At 42.6% G+C, this 15,317-nt stretch overlaps 1 protein-coding gene across 1 annotated transcript in view; it reads left to right on the top strand.

Annotated features, from left to right (window-relative positions):
* The window catches only part of LOC146796881 (extracellular calcium-sensing receptor-like), a 63,877-nt gene that overhangs the window by 32,900 nt on the left and 15,660 nt on the right, over positions 1 to 15,317 (top strand). The window lies entirely within an intron of this gene.

The following is a 15,317-nucleotide window of genomic DNA, read 5'->3' as shown; positions in this document are numbered from 1 at the left end:
ACACCGACTGCCATTCGGCAAAGGCATCAGATTGAGTCACATGGATTAGCTCTGCAGAGGTCTCCATCTGTCAAGAGGGAAGAGTACTCAGCCCTTGTCGATGGCCCTTTATTTCTTAGCTTTCCTTGCAGGGGAGTGGTAATCAGATGTTGGCTATAGTTTTGAGAGCAGGAGAAGTGGCTTGAAAAGTAATATTTCGTTAAGGCTCCCTGCCCTCCTCTATGATATCATGGGCAGAATCTTCCATTCAGAATCTGTCCCAAACTTCACACTGCGCATTATACATCAAAAGGTTTGTCATGTTCATATATGGCTGTAACAGACCCTCCCCAAATTAATCACTCTCTAAGATTTGGCTTAGTCCTTTGTTTTTATCACTTTTTTATCACTGGGTTCTTTGATCATGCTTTCCTTAATAATTCAGAACCTAAAATTTTATGACAATTCAATTGTGATGCAATGGACTAGTGACACATTTCTTGTGACTTTATGCCACTTACTGTATAATTTCATGCAAGTTATTCTAAAGGATCGGATCTGGCTCAACCCTCCCTATGAAAAACAGATGTAAGAGTTTTTTACAACCAGGATCAGTGACATTTAAAGTACATGTCCAACTTCTTAAATACACTGCACCCTGCGCTCTGAGTTGTGTATGACCTACCCTAGTGTTTCCATATGCAGTAAAAAGTGTGGATTGGACCTGGCAGGAAATTCAGACGGCAGGTCAAAATAACAGTTTAAAACTGCAATGGCAGGTCTGTGACATGCTTAAAGGGCGGCTTAGATGGCTGTCACAATGAGTACTGCAGGCCCACTATTAGCATTTGATTTACAGGCACTGGGTACCACTTCAAAAGGGACTTACATGTAAATTAAATGTGGCAATTGGTTGTGAGCCAATTGCACTTAATCACTGATTATCAGTGTGTGGTGATGTCTCTGCTAACACATTCCATATTCCAGAACTATATGCCTGGAATGTGGAATGTGCTGTGGGGGTTTGTGGCGGACAGTTCGACATGTGTCAGTTGTTGCCAGACTGCAGACACTGTGGCCAATAAACTACTTTACATGAGCGAGACACGACTCCAGAATTTTCACTGAGTTTGTGTCAATATAATTTGGCAACGATTTGGCCACAGTGAGGAACCCATGTATTTTTAGAGGCGGTCCAGCCTGCATTCCTGGTAGAATGCAAACAAAATAAATACAACATGGAACACGATGATCAGGCCTGTCTGGGGAATGTTTGTGGATGTGTTGTATTAACTTTAGAGGGAACATTTCACAAGCTGGGCATGGAGCGAAAGTGTTTGGAGAATTTGGGTGAAAAATTGGAGTCACAAGCGGTCGCACTGTGGTCTGTCTGCGTGCTGCCCGTGAGGCTCACAGCAACTGTTGGAGCGTGACATTGTAGAAGCGGGGTTTGAGCACCTACTGATTAAACGGCTGATTTTTCACAAGCGCTTGGCACCCTGAGCAACGTTCTGGCATGCTAGTCCCCGTCATCACTTCACTGTCTTTTTCTCACATGATGTTATGGCATATGCAGCATGCTAGCGTAAGCAAGCTCTACTGAGATGCACGGCACGTCGGTGGTCATAATGGTTTGGGGTGGACCACGCATTTATCAACAGATTCCTATACCCTTACATACCAGATTACCTTCAAAAGAAGTCCATCTTGCTACATCTGTGATGCGCACACATTTTGTGCGTATTTCAGTGAATGAAAGTCAACGAATCCATGACACGCACATGCAGTCGAGCGTTTTCAAAAGAAATTTGGGTACATTTAATGCATTCGGAGTTACACATCTGTGATTTGCACACAAATGCTGTGCGGTCAGTGAATCTTCAAGTAGAGTAACCGTGTTTGGTGTTTTAGAAACAGTTTCCCTCAGTTCTGGACAATTTTACATCTGTTTTGTTTGGGGAAAAGGAAAGTTTATTTTGGTATCTATCACATTATATGTACACATTAAACTAGGTATATCGGTTTTGCCTTAGGCCATTTAGAAGTTACTACCTATGTGTCCCTCCATGAAAAGTGTTAATGCTCCACCCCCTTTCCTGCAATCACCGGGTCACCCATCCATTCCATGGAAAAATTGGTACAGGGCTTTTACTAAATACTTGGGAGCCATTGGGGAACATAGGTATTGCCCAGAACGGAAAAAGGTTTTGTTGGAACATAATCTGGGTTTTGAGAGACAGTCTGATAATAAGCATCTGCCACCTTTTCAATTTCAAGAGGATGATGAAGAGATCGATGAGTATGTGTTGGCCGTAAAAAACTGGGAAAATAATTTGATGTACAACCCAGCTTAATAGTTAATAGACACAAACGTTTTACAAGAGAGCATCAGCAGGAATGATTTATTGACACGTATGTAGCAGTGTTACTTAGCTGCAAAAACGGTTCATTTGTGAGAACTTTTAAAGAAGAACAAAACTTTTTAGTGGGGTAACTTGTGCCAAGATGAATTTCAAAATGGCATTGTTTCTGCAGGAATTTTAGCACCATTTGATCTTTCCAAATAAGGTATTATCACTGTAGATGCCAGCACTGATGGTTTGGGTGCCACCATTGCTCAACTCGAAGGAACCTCTGAAATGATGGTGGGGTTTGCATACAACAAAAAAGTATTTTCAGTCATTGAAAAGGAATTGTTGGGTTGTTGTTGGGTGGTGGAATTCTTCAAATATTTCATTTGGGGAAGAAAGTTTACTCTCCGGATTGATCACAAAGCATTAGTCAGCATTCTTGGGGGTACAGTTATCAAGGATTTTATAACCAGGTTGGCCAGGTTAGCTTCAAATCTGTTACAGTACAATTTCAATGTGAAGTACATCCCAGGTGGAAAACCACAAGGGCAGACTATTTATTTAGTTCTCCTCTCAGTGTTTCTAAGTATCCAGAAAATGGGGAGGAAGACAATGAGGATTCTTCAATTGCAAGCATTGATGTGTGTTAGGAAATTTGTTATGGGGGCATGGCCTCAAGAGAAAGTAGTGCCCATTGGTTTGAGAGATAAGATCATTTTTTTGTTTTCATGAGGGACATTTGGAGGAGACGATCACCAAGAGAAAGATTAGAGACAGTTATTGGTTGCCTGGGATGGATGCTGCAATCATAGCAAGTGTTCGTGCATGTGTCATGTGTGCTACCAGTGATAAAAGTCTCAAAACTTAAGCTGGGCCCCTCTAACCTGTCTGTCTTCATGAGAGTGTATGGTCTAAACTGGCAATTAATTTTATTGGTCCTTTCACTTCCTTGCCAAGTAAGTTTAGGTTCGCCATTATTGTTGTAGATTATTATAGCAATTGGTGGGAAATCAAGTTCATAGAGGAACCCAAAACATCAGGTGTCATTACATTTTTGAAAAATTTGTTTTTAAAGGAGGGTTGTCCGAAGGAGATTATTTCTAACAATTGAGTCCAGTTTGTGTCAAGAGAAAGGAAAGTTTTCTTGGACAGCAATGCCATAAGACACAAACGCATAGACTTGTTTCACCCCCAGGCTAACGGACTCATAGAAAATGAAGGGTACTCTGCTGGAGTGCATACAGTGGGCCTAACAAAACAAGGTGGAGTTGTGCCAAGCTGTGGAGAATATGTTTTGGTCCCACTGGTCTTGTCCGAATGCTGTTTCTGGTTTGACTCCTTTAAAAATCATGAGGGGGCGTGTGCCTGCGTCAAGTTTATGTCCTGCATGGTTGAGAGAGTATCAAAAGAAAAATGATCAGATGATAGGTGTGGATAAAATGGTTAGACCTAAAGTTGAACATTTTCAAGCCAAAATGAAAAGCCAGTATGATGCCGAGCACAGAGTCAAAGCTAACCGTTAGACCATTTGTGTGAGCCATTGGGTGTGCATGAAAGATCCCACTAATGTTGGCAAAGGGAAATCTAAGTTCAGGGCACCCGTTAGAGTGCAAGTAGTCACTAGGGGCATGAATGGTGGAACAGGAGCAGGGTAGTGAAGGTGAACAATGACAATGCATCCCCTGAACGTAAGGATAATGCGGGTCCCTCAGGCGATAAGTCTGATGCTGGGGGCTCAAGTTTGAAAACTTGCAGAGGTAATACACCTATTGGGGTTACTCAATCTTACAAACAAAGGAGTAGTTTATGTACTACATCTATATCCATATTAACATTGTCAAGATAGTTATGACTATACTCAAAGTCCTATTGGTGGTTCTAATGAAGCAATGTTGCAGTTCCTTCCTAGGGTTTTCTGGGTATCATAGCTTTTTTGTCTCTTGGAAGCTGTTAAAAAAGAAGCAAGAAAAGAATGAATATTACGAGCCTCTGGTCTTGTAATGAAAACATTGTTATTGTTATAAAAATTGAGATTATAATTTTTTTCTAGTGGCCAATAATCATGTCCTCCAAAAAGTAGTTTCTGTGGCTCACTGCTAGGGCAAAATTTCATTTTGTTGCACAGGAGGGCATGAGAAAGATCGTTTTTGTTTGGTTTGTTGGGCTACTTTTATTTTGTGAGCCAGAGATCATGCTAAGGAAACGTATGTAGATTAAGATGTATTCTGTTTTTTATGTAGTTGTTTATAGGTTTCCATTAGCATGTGACCATAAAGGGGTCTTTCAGTAATTGTAGTAAATATGAAACTTTACATATGCAGTCTGGTATATTTGTTGGGGGTTCCTTGTTACTTTTATTCGGATTGTTCTACATATGAATGTCAAAATGAATGAAAGGCAATCATTGATATTTATTATTAAACTTGAGATCATTTTTTTTCTAGTTGCCTAGGGGGTGATAAGGATGGCAGGCGGACTTAGTCTGCCCGCCATCCCCGCAGTGTTGGGACCGGCCGCCAGACATGCGGCGGTCCTGCACCGCGAATTAGGATGCAACTGCCACCCTGGCGGTCGCATTCCGCAATTTAACATTGCGGCGGGTGCTGCTTACATCAGCACCCGCCGCAATGCCAAATTACCATGTTGTGCATTTCCATGCAACAGGCCCTCAAAGCAAATCCCTGCAAGCCTTTCCATGGCGCTGATGCCACTATAGAAAAGGCCTTTACAACCCAGCATCCTAATATGCTAGGCACCGCCACCATATTGGTGGCCCAAGTCTGTCCGGCTGGCAATCGGAACGATTGTCGACCGGCAGAAAAGCGGTGGACGGACTTTACATCCGCCGCGGTACCCACTACCATTGTAATCTGGCGGTGGGTAAATCAGGTTTTGATGGCGGGCAGATCGCCACCACCGGGCCGGCGGTGGCGATCTGCCCACCATCGTACTCAGCCCCCAAGTATCATGTCCTCCAAATAGTGGTTTGTATGGATTACTGCTAGGTCATCATTTAAAATTTGTTGCACAGGGGTTCATAAGAAAGCTGGTTTTTGTTTGGCTTGTTGAGCCAGTTGTATTTTGTGAGTTTGGGAACATGCAAAGACAAACCTATGTAGATTAAGATGTATATTATTTGTTATGTATTTGTTTATACGTTTCCAGTAGCATGTGACCATAAATGGGTATTTCAGTTGTTTATGTAGTAAATCTGAAACTTTACATAGGCAGTCTAGTTTATGTTTTGGGCTTCCTTGCTACTTTTAGTAGTATTGTGCTACAAGTTATCACACAATTTAAAAACCTTATAACTTTAAAAAAAACTCACTTTACTTGATTGCTGTACCCCACAGAATCATCTGTGCACCCTAATATCGAATGCTGCCTAATTTAAGCAAAATCTGTCTGGCAATTTTTGAGCTATGCGAAATGCAAAGTCTAAATAAAATGCATTGGATTTCAATTCTGTCTTGGGTCCCCCCTTCTTTCTTTGCACTTTCTTGACCAGACGCTGCAAATCTTTGAGGCCTCCAACAATGAAACGAGTGCAACAGGTCTGCAAAGTTTCACAGACATTCATTAAACAGATGCAAAGCTATTAAGGGACAACATTCCAAAAAATCCCCATCTCAGGTGACTGTAAACTATAACTAAAGAGTGGCTACTCTGCATCATATGTATGTATATATGTATATATAACAACATTGAAAACTTGCAGATGTTTATATATAAATGTCTTGTCTGCAGAAGCAAAATACATTTCCTCTGTATATTTTTTTACTTGCTGCAAAACAGTTTTAACCTTTCTACAAACCAGAAAATATGCAAGGCAAACTCTTTTATTTCCCTATTGCAAGTGTATACAATTACTACCTGTCAGAAGTAAAAATAGTCTATTTAATTCAGCACAGTAGTAAAATGTTAGTGTACAATTGTGCTTTACCCTGTAAATGTACAGTGAAAATATAGGGGCTTATTATCAAGCACCTTGCCCCACTGGAGCATCACTTTTTTGCATGCTGTGGTGGCACACAATGTTTCACCATATTTACAAGGCCAGGCAAAGCCACCCATTACTCTGTGTGTAAGGGGCATTCCATTGGTGCTGCTGTGGGTGTTCCCAAGCAACACCTTAAGTCTGTGCATTCCCAAATTTACAAGGTTTCATAAACCTGGGAATGCATCAGATTTCTACGCCTTCCTAACACAAACAAATCATGCCTGCAACGCAGGCACCCTTATACCATAGTTCAAAGATGCCGGCGTTTGCGCCTGGCAGCCCATTGTGCACCAGTGCAGGGGAGAAGGACAGGAATGCTCCATATCTTATAGATACGGCGCATTCCAGATTTTTTTTTTGATGCAGGGCAGTGCAGCAGGATTTCTTGTGGTGTTGCTCTGCCCCAAAACCTCATAAATGGGGCACTAAGGGGCTGATTATGATGATGCCCAGAAAGACTCCTACCATTGGTTGGAGCCTTTCAGGGCCGCATCTCAGTTTAATTTCCGACTGCCACCTTACAATGCTGGCGGTCGGAAAATAAACTGGCTGATCATTCCGGCTGGCTTCTGATGGGCTCAAGGAGCCCATCGGCCAGTCAGAGGCCAGACCGTAAACCCAAAAGGTGGTCTTTCTGCCCTTGAGAATACCATACTCAGTCTCTGGCAGGCTTTGCAGGTTGGGCTTTCCGAAATGGAAAGGCTGTCGGAGAGCGAGTATGGGGGCCTTATTATGTGTGAGATATTAAAGTCAACTCCATAGATTCAAGTAAAATGGCATATGGGTAAGTCCTGTCTCACAGTCACAGTTCTTCATTTTAATAGCGTTATGATATTTTCTTATTGTGTACCAACTGAGCCCTCGTAATATATGGATAAGAGCAAACGTGTCCAGGAGATATCAAGATTGTACATTAAGGCTTGGTGGTGAGGGGTAGCTTGGTCTTTGATAGTGTTTGGAGAGATTAGGAGAGAGGTTGGGGAAAGCTTAACCCTGCAATCTTGTTCACTGTAGGTAGCGCAATTAATTCTGGGGATGATGTTAAAGTAAAATAAATGTCAGAAAAGAGTCCTATTCCTATCTTTTATAAGATGTGTGTGATGAAAGTGAAAATAGGTTAGGTCAATTTGCTTAGGCGATGTTTCCATTCACTTATGAGCTAATCTTCCAAGCTGAAGAAGACGGCTGCAGTCAGATGTTTGCTGAAAAAAATCAGATGTAAGACTGTGGAGAGATTTCCCTTCTGCTACATTGTCAATGCCTGGCATATGAAAGCTGCCCAAGGGATAATGACAGTAGCCTCGTGCTGACCTACAAAGACAAAGGGATCTGGGCCATGACAATGGAGACTGCGTGAGCAGCAACTCTTAGAAAGCGAGGACACAGTGTTCTCCTGGAAGAGAACAAATGAACCAGTAGCAAATTATTATTTTTAGGGCTTTACAAACTCACCCCTGTTACTGTGAAGTGGAGAAGCCCTGCATATTGAGGGAATTTGGAGGTGCTGCAAAATAACCTCTGGAACCAGTTGCAATTGGGCATTCTACTGTGGTTCTCACTGGAAATCACTGGCCTGGTATATAAGATGCGGTTTTTAAATATCAGAAGCAATGAAATAATCAAATCTTTCTTAAAGATGGGACTTGGAAAATGTTCAGGTCATGATGTTTAGGATATGGTGCCAAAGGTGACAGAAACACATTCACTAGCTACATTTTCCAAATGTATCAAGTTCAGAGCATTGAAACACGAAATTCAAGGCTACTGCAGGAGGGTGAAAAAGAAGTAATCAGACTTTTGAAGTCCTGCTTCTATATATTATCCAGTCTTCCCCAAAGGCAAAAATATATTTATCTAATTAGACGAAGACACTTTGCACTTTTTAGGAGCACATTCCTAAATTACATAAGGACTGCAACCTCTTTCCCATTTGCTTAAAATTCTGTATTTCTTCATTGGTGAACAGAATTGTGGCTAAGCACTTGTTTATGTCCACAACCATCAAGTTGTAAAAGCAACAAATTTGGAATGAAGCTGAATGGTTGCCCATTAAAAGTTAGTAGTGTGCCTTAAGATTGCATCTTCGGCAGTCAATTGCCACAGTCGGCGTAGGAACCCATGAGTGAGAGCACGTGGTCTATTGGTCCAATGATCTCTTTGTGTACTATAAACAAGACTTGGGTTCAGGAACCCGACAGCAAAGTAAAAGGTATGAGAAAGGTGCATCTTGCAATGGAAAGAGTGGGTGGTGTGCAACCCACTCTATTTCAAAGGCATCCAGAGATGTGCCTGGAGAAGTCTTACCAAAGGCACTCAACTCCCAAATTCTCCTTTGATGGAATGGGCAGTGGCTCTATCATGAATTTTGACAGATATCAATTTTAACAGTCCAGGGCCGGTTGCCTTATTATCTGCTAACCTTGGTGTTAGATCTTGCATTTGAATGCAGGTAGGGCGGGACGGAAGCAAGATGGCTGTCTGTAGAGACCGTAGCTGAGACGCAGAGAGCTCGAGAGCCCGTCCCTAGAGGCATTGGAGAAGTAGTGGATGGCGTACCATTGAGATGCTGGAGGAGAGGCTGAATTAAAGGACAATTATTTTAAGAACACGATGGCAGCGACGGAACATCGAGTGGAATACCTGAAGGCATCAGGCAGGATCGACACTGCGCTGTTTGATCTGACGGGGCTGGCGGGATTTTACCTGCGGGTGCTAGAGGTAGCGGAGTCTCTAATTGTTTGGACCCGCCTCCTCCTGTTGAGTGTGGAGAAGGAGAATCTGAGTTGTGCCTGCAGTGCGGAGAGTTCGCGTCAGCGAAGGAAACAAGGCGGGGCTATGGCTCCCTAAGTGCCCCCTAAAGCGGTGCAGATGATCAGCAAGCTAAAAACTTCCCGATCGGCCATGGAGACAGAGGAGTCGACCTCACCGGCAACACCGAGGCGGGTGCGCCGAGGACAGCTGCAGCCGTTGGAGGTCGTCGATAAGGTGGCGGAAAAAAAAGGCAGAGGTGGGGGGGAGCAAGGCTCGTCAGCCCCATCGGTCCGTCGTTGATATGCTGAGGGGGCGAACCGGTGCTGGGGCTGGAGTCGGTGCTGGAAATTCCGAATTTGAAGGAGATATGCGAGTGGACATACGAGCAGAGACTGGGTTGGCTCCGGTAGAGACCGACTTGGCGACTACAGCCCATGGTGTGGTGAGCAGTTCTAAAAGTCCTATTGTAACTAAATGCATTAAACAAAGGGGAAACGGTCTAGAAGTGACCACTATAACTGATTCTATAACTGATCCTATCAGATCACCTGGCTCTATAATCAATCATAGCCTCGCTGAACCCATATTTGAATTACCAGTTTATCCTGTAATTGAGGTAGCTGATGTGGCAAGCATAGCAGGCAGAGCGGGGCAGAAAAATTTAATTACGCTGGACACGGCTTTGGAAAATGGTACCCCCCGATTTGAGGGGGATGCAGGGATCTTAAATGGACAAAGTGCTGCCTCTATGGTGACGATAGTGAGACCTGGCCCCATTGTACAGCGGGGGGGGCCCTCCGGTGTACAAGTCACATGAGCAGGACAAGGATCATGGGGAAAAAGTACACTGCGAAATTTTCTTTTCTCTTTCGGATGATGGAGAATGGTCAGATACGCAGTCGGGCATCCCATCTATTGCCAGCAGCAGTCAAGAGGAGAGCAATGACAGCGAGGGATCGGGGAAAACTCGTGAAGGCGGAACTAGCCTAAAGACTATAAGGAGGCTGAAAAAGAGAGCTGGTGAAGAGGAGCTGGATTGGGACTATAGTTCCCCAACGCAACTTACAGGTCTTAATAGGGAGATCCCGGGTGCCAGCCCTACACCCCCATCGTTAGATGCCATTTTGCAAGCTATAACAATACTCAGGGAGGAGACACGCATGGGGGGCGCAAAGTGCAGACTGCCCTAAGAAAGTTTCAGGGTGTGGCAAGAAAATTGTCTAAAACATGCAGTGCAATAGGGGCACGTGTGACGGAGATGGAGTCACGAATTGTCACAGCAGAGGCAGAGAAATCTTCTACACTGACCACAACTGAATCCCATGAAGCTCTGAGGGTTTGTCTGGGCAAGATTGATATATTTTAATTCTTGGAGGAACAAATTCCAATTCAAAAACAGGTTGATCCAGAGGTGAAAAAGTCCTTTATTTACACTCTCAACTTAGGAGTGTGTATGAAGGATAAAGAGAGAGGTGGCACAGCCAACACGTGTTTCGCCCCCTACATGGCCTATAGGCCTGGGGCTTCTTCAGGGCTGTACAATAAGGGTTAATAAAGCCATTTGCAAGTATGCAGATACATATAATAGTATGTATTAAGAGAATCAGAAAGAACATACAGGTCTGTCAAGATGTGAAAGTGCGTTGGCAGGAGAGAGAAAGGCGAGAAGGTGGATGAACAGGGTGATAGACGTTACAGGACAGAGAGTATGTAGTTGACAGCGGAGAGTTAGTTAGAGAACGAATAGTGCATTGAAAGAGAAAGAAAGAAGGGGGGTTTGAGATGTAGAGATCATGTGGGGGTTAGTGAGGGAGATGCAGTATGAGTCGATATGTACAAATTTAGATACAGTGTGTGGCATATTTTAGAATAAAACACAATAATGGTCATAACATATGTCCATATTTTAGAACAATGAAAAAGAGCAATACGTGATTATAAGTGACCAAAACCGGGGACATGAAGAGTTGCATAGGTCACGGTCATTTAGGTATATGAAGAGAAACATTGTTATATACAGTTGGTATGTCGGTAAGGGCCATAAGCAGAGATTGAACACGTGGTTGTTACAAGTTTCAGGGTAATTGGAATGTGATACACGTAAACGGAACGGAGAGAGTAAGAAGTTCGACAAGTCATGGAACATATAGGTGGAGTAACGGAAAAACAATGCGTACACAAAACATTTAAGGCAAGCATAACATTATAAAAGGAATGTAAGTAAGTAAAGGTCAATACCGGATCACGGGCAGCAGGGTGATGAGTTTGTAAAGGGTTATCACGAGAGAAAAGATCACAATTAGTCTTAATAATAGGTCTGGTTGTTGAACATGCAGTGCAAGTCAGGCGATATCTAGATGCTCGATGAAACAGTGACTTAGCTTGTAGGCAAGTAGTGGTAATCTGCGGTCGTGTGAAGGCGAGTGACGTGGTTGATAGGCCATATCATGCTAGATAGTGATTTCATTCGTCGGTTTGTATCAGGTTTGCAGACAATTTCGGAGTGGGAGGTAGAGAGTATATCAGGGTGGCCTGACTGCTGTATCTATGTGAAATATGTGTCTTCCCCTTAATCTGGGTTTATTTTTTTATTTTTTATTTTTTACTAACTTTCATGGGTTATGGAGTTTTATTGGGAAACAACATCTCGTTCTTTGGGGACTGATAAGTATGGCTTACGAGAGGGGTATAGGAAATGGGCTATATTTTTGGATGGGCTCTTGAATTTGTGCTCAGCGACCATCATACACAGACTATGTCTGTGCTTCACCAAATGGGTGGGGGGACTGGGAGAGGGTGGGGGAGGAGTGGGTGAGTGGGGTGGGGGGACTGGGAGAGGTGGGACTGGTGATGGGGAAAAATTGTTAAAGAAAGCACATCTCAAAGAGGACGATATGGGGAAAAAAAAAATTACGTTTTGGGAGAAAATGAAGAATGATATAGCGAACATCAGTAGCTATATGACACTGTATACCAAATTTGGGAAGAAATGGAAAAGCAGTAAGTTGGGACAAACCAATGTGAAATTATGGGGAGAGTAACGATTTGTACAATCAATGTAGCTGGGACGAATGATAGGACCAAGAGAGAGCGTCTGCTTAATTATATTAGATTGTTTGACTATGATATAGTATGTCTCCAGGAGACGCACATCCCAAGGGCCAGTAGAAGCCTTATTGACACTCTGGGCTATAAGACCGTGGTTTGCTCGACACAGACCTCTAAGATTAGAGGGGTGGCTATCCTGATGAAATCTGCGTTGGGCTCGGTTAAAAGAAAAGCAGCCGATCATATGGACAGATGGGCTTTGGTTGAAATAGAGGCTGGTGTCACAATAGGCACTATATACGCATCTAATCAAGATGATCCAGCGGTATTGGAGGCGCTGGAAATAGAACTAGCGGTCTGGCCAACCCCTGTAATATTATGTGGAGATTTTAACATATCCATAGATCCGGTTAATGATCCTTTACACGGGTCAGGTAAGACATGTTACGGGGGTAGGAAGCCGAAAGTCTTTAGTGCATTAACATGCTTAAAAGAAACCCATGGTCTTGAGGACGTATGGAAAATTAAGAAGCCCCAGGATGCTGGCTATACCTACTTCTCTTATCCTCACAGCAAGTATGTGAGGATCGACTATTTTTTTATCTCTAGAAGCTTGGTTAGGGATGCAGTTATTAAAAAGCTCCCGAAGGTGATATCTGATCACAATCCTCTGACTATTACGCTGGAACTACATGGGCATATAAAAAAAGAAGTAGATGGTCGTTCGATAAAAGACTTTTGGTTAACCCTAAGTATGCCGACCATATTAAAGCATGGGCGTTAGAATTCTTTAATCTTAATAGATTTAGCGCTAGTCTTAACATGGTTTGGGATTCTTTTAAAGCCACACTTCAGGGGGAGACTGTGAGCTTTGTAGCAGCGGAAAGAAAAGCTCAAGCAGATAGAAAGGAGGCACTAATGCGCCAACTTATACAGGCTGAGGAAAAACATATAAGGGAGATAGTAGATGGAAGAACGATACCTGAAACACACCAGCAAATAACTACTCTAAAAGCTGAAGTTAATAGCTACTTGGCTAAAGAAGCGGCAGAGAAATCCTATTTAATAGGAAATAAAGCTTTTGAAAATGGAGAGGCTGTAGTAAGAAGATTGGCTCTTATTACTCGGCAGAGACAGACCCAGAACTTAATTAGTAATATCAAGCAGGCATAATTTCAGACGCGGGGGATTGTTAATGAATTTCAAAAATATTATCAGAGTCTTTATAAGGGTAAGGATGAGGTGGAAAAACCACAAGAAGTCGAAGTATTGTTGAACAAAATAGCTGAGACAGACTTAGTGGGGAAATTAGGGGAAAGTGAGAGAGCGGAACTCGAAAAAGAAATAACTTACGAAGAAGTAGATTCGGCACTGAAAGAATTATCTGCAGGTAAGGCCCCCGGCTCAGATAGATTACCACTGGAGATTTATAGATTATTGAACGAAGTTACTACCCCCCTAATGCTGGATCTGTTTTTGGGCATACAGTATAATGGGGTCCCTCCAGATTCATGGAAAGAAACGGATATTATAGTTTTCCCTAAAAAGGGAAAGCCTGCTGACGCCCCGTCTTCATATCGCCCAAGATCTCTGATAAATTCAGATAATAAAGTGTATTCAAAGATCTTGGCCAATCGGTTGGGGAGGATCATGGGGACCTTGGTCTCACCCTGGCAGCATGGGTTTGTCCCTGGAAGGGATAAGACGGACCATGTTCGCAGGGCAATTACGCTATTTGACATCATGGCGGCAGGGGGAAGACCGATGGCCATGATCCTCCTCGATGCGGAAAAGGCATTTGACAGGGTGTCTTGGGCGTTTCTCTGGGAGGTACTTCGATTTAAAGGTTTTGGCCCCAATATCATCAGAACCATAAGAGCTATGTATGTCAAACCTACAGCACGGATCCAACTTATGGGTTTGGATTCAGGGGACATCTATATCTCCAGAGGAACGAGGCAGGGGTGTCCCTGTTCCCCTATACTTTTTGCCCTGTATTTGGAACCACTGCTGACAAAGTTGATGGCTAGTGAGAAAATGATTCCAGTTAGAACGGGGGAATCAGAAAGTAAGATACTCGCGTATGCGGATGATGTAGCTGTAATTACGAGCCGCCCTACCGAAGCCATACAAGAGATAGAGCAGCTATCAGAAGAATTTGGAGCACTATCAGGCTATGCATTGAATAAAGGGAAAACGATTATTGTGTGTACACAAAATTTAATATCTAATGATATTAGGAGAACCGATAATGCAATGTATCTAGGTGTTTGCATTTGCGCCAACGTTAAAGATATTATGGAATTAAATTACAAGCCCTTAGTCGATTCTATTGGAAAGGATCTTCGGCGGGTTAATAACCTACATCTAACACTTATAGGGCGTGGTAATTACATAAATAATGAATGTACTTCCCAAGCTGCTCTATCTTTTCCGTTCCATATCATTAGCAATTGATGAATTAATTATAAAGCGGATCGAGGCTATAATATCAGGGTTTATGTGGCAGTATGGAAAAATAAGGCGCTCCTTACAATATTTGTCGCTACCTTTAGATAGAGGTGGCTTATTAGTACCAAACATTAGGCTTTGTTACTATGCTGCTTTTTTGCAACAGATGGTACCACTATACTCATCCTCTAGTACTGATATTTCGAATATAGGCGTTAGAATACCATCAACCTTTGAGTTATCAATGGGAGAATCATAAAGGAAGCTTTGTCTAAGATATACGGAGCGAGGGTTTTATAAACGCACAAAGTTACAGACAATTCAGGGAGTTTGGAAACTTTGGAAATATGTGACCAAAATGAGATTCCCAAAATTATTAGGTATACCCCATTATGGGATACGCCAATGCTTTCTATATTATCAGGAGACTTAGTTAGTAAAAGGTGGGGGGAAAAAGGTATAAATACATTTGCGGATATTTGTGACCAACATGAAGTTATATCTTTTCCAGAACTTCAACAGAGGTGTAGCCTACCAGGTGGACATTATTTAAAGTAACTTCAAATAATGAGTTTTATAACAAGAAACTGATCAGTGGTGAGGGTTGGTGACAAAATACCATTATTAGAAACACTGAGTAAGAAAGAAATAAGCAGGATCGATATACTTTGTAAGTGTTTATTGGAAAAAGTTCCGGATGATTTAAACAAGAATGAGGCAGTCTGGGCCAGTAAATT

This window comes from Triturus cristatus, chromosome 10, assembly GCF_964204655.1.
Source record: "Triturus cristatus chromosome 10, aTriCri1.1, whole genome shotgun sequence".
In the NCBI taxonomy this organism is placed as follows: Eukaryota; Metazoa; Chordata; class Amphibia; order Caudata; family Salamandridae; genus Triturus; species Triturus cristatus.
Note: the sequence above shows the minus strand (reverse complement) of the source record. Positions and strands in the feature narration are given on the sequence as shown.